The following is a 13,000-nucleotide window of genomic DNA, read 5'->3' on the forward strand; positions in this document are numbered from 1 at the left end:
GAGCCGGACTTCGCACCTGACTTTAACTGCAGGAAGACTCTGCCCGGACTCCTACGGGAGCCGTGCTCCGACACCAACTTCAACTGCAGGAAGACTCCGTCCGGACTCTTACGGGAGCCGGGCTCCGTCACCAACTTCAACTGCAGGAAGACTCCGTCCGGACTCCTACGGGAGCCGGGCTCCATCGCCAACTTCAACTGCTGGTAAGCTCCGTTCGGACTCCTACGGGAGCCGGACTTCGCACCTGACTTTAACTGCAGGAAGATTCCGTTCGGACTCCTACGGCAGTCAGGCTCTGTCACCAACTTCAACTGCAGGAAGACTCCGCCCGGACTCCTACGGGAGTCGGGCTTCGTCACCAGCTTCAACTGCTGGTAAGCTCTGTCCGGACTCCTACGGGAGCCGAACTTCGCACCTAACTTTAACTGCAGGAAGACTCCGCCCGGACTCCTATGAAAACCGAGCTCCGTCACCAACTTCGACTGCAGGAAGACTCCGCCCAGACTCCTACGGGAGCCGGGCTCCGTCACCGACTTCAACTGCAGGAAGACTCCACCCGGACTCCTACGGGAGCCGGGGTCCGTCACCAACTTCAACTACTGGTAAGCTCCGTCCGGACTCCTACGGGAACCGGACTTCGCACCCGACTTCAACTGCAGGAAGACTCTGCCCGGACTCCTACGGGAGCCGGGCTCTGTCACCAACTTTCACTGTTGGTAAGCTCCGTCCGGACTCCTACGGGAGCCAGACTTCGCACCTGACTTTAACTGCAGGAAGACTCCGCCCGGACTCCTACGGGAATCGGGCTCCGTCACCAACTTCAACTACAGGAAGACTCCGCCCGGACTCCTACGGGAGCCGGGCTCTGTCACCAACTTCAACTGCAGGAAGACTCCGTCCGGACTCCTACGAGAGCCGGGCTCCATCCTCAACTCCAACGGCTGCAGGCAGACTTCGCCCGGACTCCTGCGGGAGCCGGGCCTCGTCCTCGATTTCAACTGCCGGTGAGCTCCGCCCAGACCCCTACGGGAGCCGGACTCAACCCCCGGCTGTGACTGAAGGAAGGCTCCATCGAACTCCTGTGAAAGCTGGACTCCGAGCTCCTCTTGGACGGATGGCTAACTATCTCTCCCCGCCAGACACCCCAGCTGGACTTCAGCCGGCAGACCTTCTTCTTCGCCCCCTGGCGCGCTGCAGTAACTGCCACGATTCTGCTCCATTCCCTGCGGCAGATTCCACGCGGCTCCATCACTCCACGATCCTGCTCCACCTCCTGCAACAGATTTCGCGCGGCTCCATCACTCCTTGGCAGGCCGTAATAATGGCCACGGTCCTGCTTCACTTCTTGCGACGGATACTGCGTGATTCTTCTATCCTCTGGCAAGTCGCGACAACGGACGTCGCTCCGCTTCTCATAGCAGACTCCACGTGGCACGCCCCGGTGATAGCCACGGGTCCACCCCACTACTCTCCGAAACAAACTTTTCCTGACTATGGACGGCCCACTGCCAGACGGTTACAGGCATCACCATCAGTTTGTTGCCCCCTCCACCTATAAAAGGGGGAACCCCAGATACGTTATTCTATAAGCTCTCATTTTTACCTAGAAACTCTGCTAAAATTTTCATTCGAGCACTCCATTCTTGTTGAGGCAGAGAACTGACTTATGCGTCGGAGGGTCTTGCCGGAGCAACCCCACCTCCAGTTTAGACTTCTTTTGTAGGTCCCGACGGCGACCGCGACTCCCTCGACTCCAGCTTCTCCGATGCAAGCGGATTTTTGCACCAACAGGATTGGCGCTAGAGGAAGGGGCTGTGTCTTCACAGTATCCTTGTTCTTAAAGGAGCGCTCAACGGGATCGCCCCCGGGCATTTCTTCCAACGTCCCCTCCTCCTTTCTCCACTTGGTCCTTGCTCGATGCCTCCCCGCAAGGTGTCCATGCGACGGTCCACGGCCTCCACGGCCAGATCTCAGGCTCCGGCCTCACCTCCTGTTTCCAAACCTCCTCCTCCTCCGGCGACGGCAGTCGGTGCGGAGCAGTTTGATCTGCTAGCGTAGCAGGTCAGAGGCCTCACTGAAGCTGTGCAGGCTATGCAGCAGCAGCAGCAGTCACAGGCATCGGTGCATTTGGAAAGGGTATCGCCGGAACACCAGAATCCGACGGCGGGGCGGGCCACTTGGGCCAGCCGCCCCGTCTTTCATGGAAAAACGAACCCGAGGGTGGAGAGCCCTCAATCGGATCACGACTCCACTCCTGGAAGATCCCTGCCCCCATTCTGCCAGAGGACCCTCGAGACTCGAAGTCGAGAGGATTTCCAAGACCGGAGACTCCAAGAGATGAACCGGTGGATCGAAGAACTCCGCCATGCTCCCCCCGCTTATGGTGAGGATATTTGCACTGACCCTCTCTTTTCTCAAATGATCATGCAGGAACCGATCCCGCCAAACTTCAAGCTCCCCCAGTTCAAAAGCTACGACGGGACTTCGGACCCGATTGATCATCTGGAAGCCTTCCGGACGATGATGCTGCTTCATGGCGCTTCCGATGCCATTCTATGCCGAGCCTTCCCATCCACCTTGAAGGGAGCGGCGAGAAACTGGTACTCGGCCCTGAAGTCGGGTACCATCTTTTCCTTCGATCAGATGAGCCACCAATTCGTGGCCCATTTTGTCAGCAGCCGGCACCCCCGGAAGGGTTCAGAGTCCCTCATCAATATCAAGCAGAGGGAAGGGGAGTCCATTCGGGCCTACATCAACCGTTTCAATGTCGCGGTGTTGGAGGTCCAAAACTTGGACCAATCAGTCGCAATGGCTGCTCTGAAGGGCGGCCTTCAGAAGAATGACCTTTTGTTCTCCCTGGAGAAGAAGTACCCCAAGGATTTTACTGATTTGTTGGCTCGGGCTGAAGGGTACACTCGAGCGAAAGAAGCCTTCAAAATGAAGGATGAGGAGACCGCGAGAGAGCGGCAGGCGGGAGACTCGAGTAAGCCCGCTGTCGAAAAAAGGCCGAGAGAAGCTCGGCCGCGTTCTTGATCTCCTCCTGGGCACAAGCGTGCCCATACTCCACCCCGGGTACGCAGGCAGAGGAGTCCAAATCGCGGGGTTTGGCGGGGTTCTCCATCGGGAAAGTTTCGCAACTATGCCCCCCTCAATGCCTCGAAGACCCAGGTACCGATGGAGGTCAGGGAGCAGCTCCCTAGGCCAGAGAGGATGCGCACACACCTCGGGAAGTGCAACCCCAATAAGTTCTGTCTCTACCACCGCGACTACGGCCACGACACGGAGAAATGCATCCAGCTCCGAGATGAGATCGAGGAGCTCATCCGACGAGGTCGACTCGACAGGTTCATCCGACGCCGGCCTGAGGATAGAGAAGATCGGCCAAGGACCCTGCCGCAACCTGAACCGCCAAGGAGGGAGGAGCAGTCCGGAGATCGGCCTCCAATCGGGACCATCGACTCCATCGTCGGAGGGCCTCAAGGAGGAGCAGACCTTCCGCAACCATGGAACTCGGGAAACCTGTAAATGTATCGCTTACAATTTCGTCTTGAATCTAAATTCCTTTCAATTTGGCATGCTCCTCCCATTTGGCATGGATTTGTCACGACTGGGTATAACCCCTTCAAATAATTAAAACAAAGTTATGTTAGGAACGAGAGGAGAACCTCATCCTAACATGACTAAAATGAAAGTTCGATTATCTTGAGATCGGATGGGGGGAGAGGCCTTACAACGCCCTAATGCGCCCCCACAGCCATATCGGGAATAGGAGGAGAACCTCGTCCTGGTATGAGCAAAGTCAAAGGCCCGGTTCTTTTAGACCGGATGGGGGGAGAGGCCTTACAACGCCCTAATGTGCCCCCACAGCCATGTCAGGAATAGGAGGAGAACCTCGTCCTGATATGAGCAAAGTCAAAGGCCCGGTTCTTTTAGACCGGATGGGGGGAGAGGCCTTACAACACCCTAATGTGCCCCCACAGCCATGTTAGGAACAGGAGGAGAACCTCGTCCTGACATGAGCAAAGTCAAAGGCCCGGTTCTTTTAGACCGAATGGGGGAGAGAGGTCTTACAACGCCCTAATGTGCCCCCACAGCCGTGTCAGAAATAGGAGGAGAACCTCGTCCTGACATGAGCAAAGTCGAAGGTCCGATTCTTTTAGACTGGATGGAGGGAGAGACCCTTGCAATGGCCCTTATATGCCCCCACGGCCCCGTTGGGAACAGGAGGAGAACCTCGTCCTGACGGTGATGAAATCCGACCGCCCGACAAGATCGGATGAAGGAGAAAGACCCCTCAGCGGCACCTTCACACTCCTACGCAACCCCGCAAAAAGCGAGGGGAGGGCCCTCACTTTGAAAAGAGGAGAGAAATTGAAGAAGAAGAGCGACGAGCTACGTCGAAAACAGGTGAAGGATAAACCACACCAAAGACCTAAGGAACCTCATCCCAACAAAGACGGGAAGTTCCTACAAAACACCCCCGGCCTCTAAGGAGGCTCTCGACACAGGTCAAGAAGACAGCGACGTCTCTGAAGTAATGCGGAGTTCGGACCACCAAGCTCGAGCCTGCGGCCATGAACGATGAGAAAGGCAAACCAGTGTATCGATGACTGGGCACCTCCCAACGACGTCAACGTCGGACAAGTCGAACGATAAGAGAAGTTCGACGGACGATAATTTAATACAATATGCAGACGAAGTAACACAAAATCTTCTTTTCATTCCATTTGCGAAATATACACCACAAAGCCCAGAAGGCCAAAGGAAGAAAAGCAAAACGACAAAAGCGGGACAAAACAATAAAAAGAAAAATGTATACATGAAAAGACAGAAGGACAAAAAGAGCCCTAGGGAAGCTCTGCTCCTTCCGACCTAGAATTATCTGCTCCACCCCTCATCCAGGACTGCCTTAGATTCTCAATTTCTTCTTCTAGCTCTCTCCTTTTCAGCAGCGCATCCTGGAGCACCCGACGAAGTCGCTGGCTCTCGGTCTCCGCCTCTCGACGCCTCTTTCTCAGGACCTCAGATTCTGCCTCCACGTCCGTGACGGCCTGCTGCTCGTATGCCAGCTGGATCTTCAATTGCTGTAGCTCAGTCATCCTTTCTTCAAGGGCGGCAGAAAGCCCTTCGACGGTTCCTCTCAGGGACTGGAGTTCATTGGAATCCCGGGCAGAAGTCAGCTGAGCCCTGTTAGCCAGCTACCTCTGAAGACGGGTGACTTCGTCGGTCGCCACCCTGAGTCTCCCTTTATATTCCTCTATCTGCCTGTGCCAACCGGCCCGATGCACGTCGTAGCTCACCTCGGCGTCCTGAAGCTGCTGCTGAAGGTCGGAGACCTTCTTCGACCACTCCCATCACCGTCGGCCCGAGCCAAGAGCCGGGATGAACTTCCTCCCAGCTGGCTGATTTTCTCCATCGCAGCCGACAGTTCCACCCTGAGAGCGCTAATCTTGGCAGCTTGAGCCCAAATTCGGCCGCTGGCGCTCTTCTTGCATTCCTCAAGCTCTTTCGCGAAGTCCACCTTCCTCCGGCTATACTCCATGATCCCCTTCACATGGAGATTCCGAAAGCAGGTGGCCTCCACGGTGGCTTCAGAGTGACCCTCTCTGAATCTGCGAAGCTCGCCTTCCATCTTCTTTGACTTTTTTGTCAAGTGAAGGACTTCCTTCTTCAGCTGCTGGATCGTCGACTTCAGCAGAATCCTCAGGGGCAGGGGAAGTGCTTCAGCAGGGCACTGCCATCAGAAGGCAAAAACGTCAAGACACGCCTCATCGCAGAAAGAAAAGCAGAGAGAAGAAAGGAAGGAGGGAGAGGCCACCCACGATAAAAAATTCAACTTTATTGATTGGATGATTCTTGAAGACAAAAAGGAAAAGAAAAATTACGGTAAAATAAAAATACAAGGTCGGAGGTATCAGACCTCAGGGGCAGGAGTTGGAGAGCTTGGCGTTCCTGGAAGGGGGGCTGCGGCAGTAGTGGTAGCAGGAGAGGGACCGGCCTCATCTTCAGACTCCTCACCCAGGAAGCTGAGGTCGAGCTCCGAAAATTTCCTGGCCACCTTCTCCGGGCAGAGCTCGAACCCCTTGATGAACGCCTCCTGGCCGAATTGGACATTCAGGTCCCTCATCTCCGTGGAGGTCTTGAATTCCTCTACTGCAAGAACCCTGGCCTCTGAGACCAGGACTGAAATCTGCTCAGCCAAGTTGGTGACCTCGGCCTCCGCCTTTCTCACCGTCTCCTCTAAGGTCTGCTTCTCCTCCTCCCGGACTTGTTTCTCTCTTTTCAGGGCCTCTTGAAGGATGACTACTTCGGCTACCTTTTCTTTGAGATGAGCGACCTCGGCCCGGCAACGCTCCTCCACCTGGATGGCATCCCTCCTCGTCCGGTTCATCGCCTCGATATTGGCGAGGAGCTGGTGCCCAATTTGCAAGGGTGACAAGGGGATCAGAACAAGGGCCGAATAGCCGGTTAAATGAAGATTTGTTTACCTCGAGGAAGGATCCTAGGGAGTCTCAAACCCACTGCTCAGGATCGGCACGATCGATCCTCTCGATGACTTCGGGCAGGATGCAGCCGTCGATCAACCGCCTGATCAAGTCCCTGTCATTGAAGGGATTCTCCGGATCCTCTTCGGAACAGAGGGACTCGTCAGCGATGGCTCGATGGCTACTCACCCTGCGGGCCACCGACTTCCTTCTCTTCCCCCTCTCGACTGCGGGCGCCTCCATGGGGTGGACCCCCGAAACGGGAGCCCCAGTCGGTGGACTCCTCGAAGAAGCCTGGGGGGCCGTAGGTTCGGCGTCCGAGGGAATGTCGATCGCTGGAGCCGCCTGGGCGGGCGTGACCAAGCTCGACTCCTCTGCCCTAGCCCTCTTTGCCGATCCGGAGGCCGCGACACCCTTTCTTTTGTGGGCCTTGAGGCCCCTAGCAAGCATCCGTGCTGCTTCGGCGTCCATTCCTTAAAAAAAAAAAAAAAAAGAGAAAAAGAAAGGAGAGAGAGGTCAGAAATCAATAATGGAATGAAAAAGGAGTGGCACAAAAAAGAAAAGAGAAGAGAGAAAGAAGAAGAAAAAAAAGAGAGAAAGAAGAAGGATAGAAGAAAAGAAGAGAAAGAAAAAGATGAAGTACTCGCAGGATCCTAGGGACTCAGGCCAATGTTGAACAAAAATTGCTCCCTCAAAAGGTTGGGAAGGGAAGGAGCGGAATAGGCGAGAAGCTTTCAGGCAGCCTGGAGGTCGTCCTCCCCCAGGCTGGGGGCCCGGCGGACAGAATCCCTCAGAGAGCCCCAAGGGGGCAGGCCCAGCCACAGGGTCGGGTAGTGGACGAAGAGGTATTTCTCCTTCTAGTTATGGATTGAAGAGGGGGCACCTTTCAACAACCCCTTCTTGCCGAACTGAGGGGAGAAATACCATCAGTCCTTCGCCGAAGGATGACGCTTGAAGGTATAGAAGTGCCTAAACAGAGAGAGGGATGGTTGGACCTCGACTACGTGGCAAAGGGAGAGAAACCTTATCAAAAACCTAAAAGAATTCGGAGCAACAGAAGCCAAAGAGATGTCTAAGAAGCGGAAGAGGGCGACAACAAAGGATGAAAGTGGAAGCCGGAGTCCGGTACGGAACGCCTCCTGATACAGGCAAAATTGACCGGGTGGGGGAGTGCTAGTCCGGTCGGAGGGGCCAGGCAGCTCCAGGTCGTACTCCAGAGAAACTCCATACTGAACCCTTATCAGAAGGAGTTTATCCAGAGTCAGGGAGCATGGAATGGCGCCCGACGCAAAAATCGGGCGAAGCCCAGCCCCAGATGCGGGTTCGTCTACAGAACGAGGGACCTGGGGGGTCGAGGCAGAAGAACTCCCGAAACCGTTGGGAGCGGAAGAGCCGGAAGATATTTCGAATAACTTCGAATGAAGACTCTAAAGATCCCGAAGAAGACGGACAGGACAAAGGGTGAGAGGCCACAGGAGACTAACTCAGAGGAATACAACAGAAAAAAAAATGGTAAAGAAAAGGCCCCTAAGTGGCGGGAAGAAAGATGAAGGTTCTGGGACTAACCTAGATCGCTCTGAGGGATGCAGAGGGGCGAGGACAGGGATGACTCGAACGATGCCTATGGCCCGAGAAGATGCCAACAGAAATAGGCTCTCGAAGAAACAGGGCTCTCGAAGGAAGGGCAGGTACTGGTAGAACTCTAGAGTGAAATAGGGCCCCTAAAGGTGGAAGGGCGAATTTAAATAGACCCTGAAATCCGGTGCCATAATGATCGCGAATCCCCCCAAGCCGACCCGCGCTCAATATGTGTCCCACTCGCCACGGCAGGCGGCTAAAAGCGACTGACGGTTGGCAGGGCCATTATTGCACCGTACCTGGGCCAGTGTACCAGCGAAAATTTTGAAGGGTCCCTTCGTATCGCCCCGATTCGAAAAGACTCCAGCACGCGCACCTTTAATGCCAAAATATCTGGGGACGGTCGTGCGCAGGATTCGAGGGGACAACTTCGGCTATGCCAATCTCTCTGTACTTCATTCGAAATTCAAACTCGAAAGTAGGGGGACTGGTGTTGGGTATAAAATATCCTCAGCCGAAGTTCTCAGCGGGATTAACCCTTGCGGGCTCCGTCCCCGACTTCAACTGCAGGAAGACTCCGCCCGGACTCTTACGGGAGCCAGGCTCCATCACCAACTTCAACTGCAGGAAGACTCTGCCCGGACTCCTACGGGAGCCGGGCTCCATCACCAACTTCAGTTGCAGGAAGACTCCGCCCGGACTCCTACGGGAGCCGGGCTCCGTCACCGACTTCAACTGCAGGAAGACTCCGCCCGGACACCTACGGGAGCCGGGCTCCGTCACAAACTTCAACTGCTGGTAAGCTCCATCCGGACTCCTGCGGGAACCGGACTTCGCATCCGACTTCAACTGCAGGAAGACTCCGCCCGGACTCTTACGGGAGTCAGGCTCCGTCACCAACTTCAACTGCAGGAAGACTCCGCCCGGACTCCTACGGGAGCCGGGCTCCGTCACCAACTTCAACTACAGGAAGACTCCGCCCGGACTCCTACGGGAGCCGGGCTCCGTCACCGACTTCAACTGCAGGAAGACTCCGCCCGGACTCCTACGGGAGCCGGGCTCCGTCACCGACTTCAACTGCAGGAAGACTCCGTCCGGACTCCTACGGGAGTCGGGCTCTGTCACCAACTTCAACTGCTGGTAAGCTCCGTTCGGACTCCTACGGGAACCGGACTACGCACCCAACTTCAACTGCAGAAAGACTCCGCCCGGACTCCTACGGGAGCCAGGCTCCGTCACCAACTTCCACTACTGGTAAGCTCCGTCCGGACTCCTACGGGAGCCGGACTTCGCACCTGACTTTAACTGCAGGAAGACTCCGCCCGGACTGCTACGGGAGCCGGGCTCCGTCACCAACTTCAACTGCAGGAAGACTCCGTCCGGACTCCAACGGGAGCCGGGCTCCGTCACCAACTTCAACTGCAGGAAGACTTCGCTCGGACTCCTACGGGAGCCGGGCTCCGTCACCGACTTCAACTGCAGGAAGACTCCACCCGGACTCCTACGGGAGCCGAGCTCCGTCACTGACTTCAACTACGAGAAGACTCCGCCCGGACTCCTATGGGAGCCGGGCTCCGTCACCAACTTCCACCGCTGGTAAGCTCCGTCCAGACTTCTACGGGAGTCGGACTTCGCACCTGACTTTAACTGCAGGAAGACTCCGCCCGGACTCCTACGGGAGCCGGGCTCCGTCACCAACTTCAACTGCAGGAAGACTCCACCCAGACTCTTATGGGAGCCGGGCTCCGTCACCAACTTCAACTGCAGGAAGACTCTACCCGGACTCCTACGAGAGCCGGGCTCCGTCACCAAATTCAATTGCAGGAAGACTCTGCCCGGACTCCTACGGGAGCCGGGCTCCGTCGCCAACTTCAACTGCTGGTAAGCTCCGTCCGGACTCCTACGGGAGTCGGACTTCGCACCTGACTTTAACTGCAGGAAGACTCCGCCCGGACTCCTACGGGAGCCGGGCTCTGTCACCAACTTCAACTGCAGGAAGACTCCACCCGGACTCTTACGGGAGCCAGGCTCCGTCACCAACTTCAACTGCAGGAAGACTCCGCCCGGACTCCTACGGGAGCCGGGCTCCGTCACCAACTTCAACTGTAGGAAGACTCCGCCCGGACTCCTACGGGAGCCGGGCTCCATCACCAACTTCAACTGCTGGTAAGCTCCGTCCGGACTCCTACGGGAGCCGGACTTCGCACCTGACTTTAACTGTAGGAAGACTCCGCCCGGACTCCTACGGGAGCCGGGCTACGTCACCAACTTCAACTGCAGGAAGACTCTGCCCGGACTCTTACGGGAGTCGGACTCCGTCACCAACTTCAACTGCAGGGAGACTCCGCCCAGACTCCTACGGGAGCCGGGCTCCGTCACCAACTTCAACTGCAGGAAGACTCCGCCCGGACTCCTACGGGAGCCGGGCTCCGTCGCCAACTTCAACTGCTAGTAAGCTCCATCCGGACTCCTACGGGAGCCGGACTTCGCACCTAACTTTAGCTGCAGGAAGACTCCGCCCAGACTCCTACGGGAGTCGGGCTCCGTCACCAACTTCAACTGCAGGAAGACTCGGCCCGGACTCCTACGGGAGCCGGGCTTCGTCACCAACTTCAACTGCTGGTAAGCTCCGTCCGGACTCCTACGAAAGCCGGACTTTGCACTTGACTTTAACTGCAGGAAGACTCCGCCCGGACTCCTACGGGAGCCGGGCTCCGACACCAACTTCGACTGCAGGAAGACTCCGCCCGGACTCCTACGGGAGCCGGGCTCCGTCACCGACTTCAACTGCAGGAAGACTCCGCCCGGACTCCTACGGGAGCCAGGCTCCGTCACCAACTTCAACTGCTGGTAAGCTCTATCCGGACTCCTACGGGAACCGAACTTCGCACCCGACTTCAACTGCAGGAAGACTCCGCCCGGACTCCTACGGGAGCCGGGCTCCGTCACCAACTTCCACTGCTGGTAAGCTCCGTCCGGACTCCTACGGGAGTCGGACTTCGCACCTGACTTTAACTGCAGGAAGACTCTGCCCGGACTCCTACGGGAGCCGGGCTCCGTCACCAACTTCAACTGCAGGAAGACTCCGCCCGGACTCCTATGGGAGCCGGGCTCCATCACCAACTTCAACTGCAGGAAGACTCCGCTCGGACTCCTACGGGAGCCGGACTCTGTCCTCAACTCCAACGGCGGCAGGCAGACTTCGCCCGGACTCCTGCGGAAGCCAAGCCTCGTCCTCGATTTCAACTGCCGGTGAGCTCCGCCCAGACCCCTGCGGGAGCTGGACTCAACCCCCGGCTGTGACTGAAGGAAGGCTCCATCCGAACTCCTACGAAAGCTGGACTCCGAGCTCCTCTTGGACGGATGGCTAACTACCTCTCCCCGCCAGACACCCCAGCCGGACTTTAGCCGGCAGATCTTGGCCCCCTGGCGCGCTGCAGTAACTGCCGCGATTCTGCTCCATTCCCTGCGGCAGATTCCACGCGGCTCCATCACTCCACGACCCTGCTCCACCTCCTGCGACGGATTCCGCACGGCTCCATCACTCCTTGGTAGGCCGTAATAATGGCCACGGTCCTGCTCCACTTCCTGCGATGGATACTGCAGATTCTTCTATCCTCTGGCAAGTCGCGACAACGGACGTCACTCCGCTTCTTGTAGCAGACTCCACGTGGCACGCCCTGGTGATAGCCACGGGTCCACCCCACTACTCTCCGCAACAAACTTTTTCTGACTATGGATGGCTCACTGCCAGACGGTTACAGGCATCACCATCAGTTTGTTGCCCCCTCCGCCTATAAAAGGGGGAATCCTAGATACGTTATTCTATAAGCTCTCATTTTTACCTAGAAACTCTGCTAAAATTTTCGTTCGAGCACTCCATTCTTGTTAAGGCAGAGAAATGACTTGAGCGTCGGAGGATCTTGTCGGAGCAACCCCACCTCCGGTTTAGACTTCTTTTGCAGGTCCCGACGGCGATCGCAACTCCCTCGACTCCAGCTTCTCCGGCGCAAGCGGATTTTTGCACCAACATAAGTCATTTTAAATGATAAAACAATTAGGTAGCAATTACCTTGTATTTATTATGTAAGTCATTTTAAATGATCAGGGTTGGCATTCAGTCCGAGATTTGGATCGGGATTCAGTCTGAGATCCGGGCCACGGACGGTTCGGGATCTGATAGGGATCAGGTCTGAATAAATGCCAAGGATATTTTTTTTATTGTTAATAATTTTTTTTATTATTAGATGGATGTCAACAAAAGTTGAATGAATGCTAGGGGTATTTTTTTGCCTGAATATCGAAAAGATGTTCGAAATTTTATTGAGTTTACACGGCATAAGCCTGACAGTGCCAGTAGGATAAAATATCCATTGAAGAGATGTGTCAATATGGTATATCATCACATATCACTTGTTGAGAAGTATTTGCTACGTTATGGTATGGATAAGAAGTACACTCACTGGATATGGCATAGAGAGGGTGATCTGAATGAAGTTATGCACGATGATGATGATATTGAAGATGATAGTGATGCTCTGAATCTGTCAAACATAGTGGTATAGGTTCACTATTGGATGATTTATATCAAGATGTTCACTCAAATGTACCCATGAGTACTAATGCATCTACAGGCAGTTCTGATCGTGAGCACAATATCAATAAGGTAGAAAGGACTTCTAAACAGTTTATAAAGCTTGTAAGGGATGTACGAAGCCACTCCACCCAAATCGTGTAAAGTTCTTCAAGTTAGAGTTTTTGATCAAATTATTTCATATTAAAATCATGAACCGATGGAGTCAGAAGTCATTTGATCAAAATTTGACATTGATTAAAGTAGCTCTTCTCGATGGAGAGAGACTTTCAAAATCATATTCTAAAACAAAAATATACATACGAAAATTGAGACTTGACTATATTTCTATACATGCCTACAA

The sequence above is a fragment of the Elaeis guineensis genome, chromosome 2 (genome assembly GCF_000442705.2).
Source record: "Elaeis guineensis isolate ETL-2024a chromosome 2, EG11, whole genome shotgun sequence".
In the NCBI taxonomy this organism is placed as follows: domain Eukaryota; kingdom Viridiplantae; phylum Streptophyta; class Magnoliopsida; order Arecales; family Arecaceae; genus Elaeis; species Elaeis guineensis.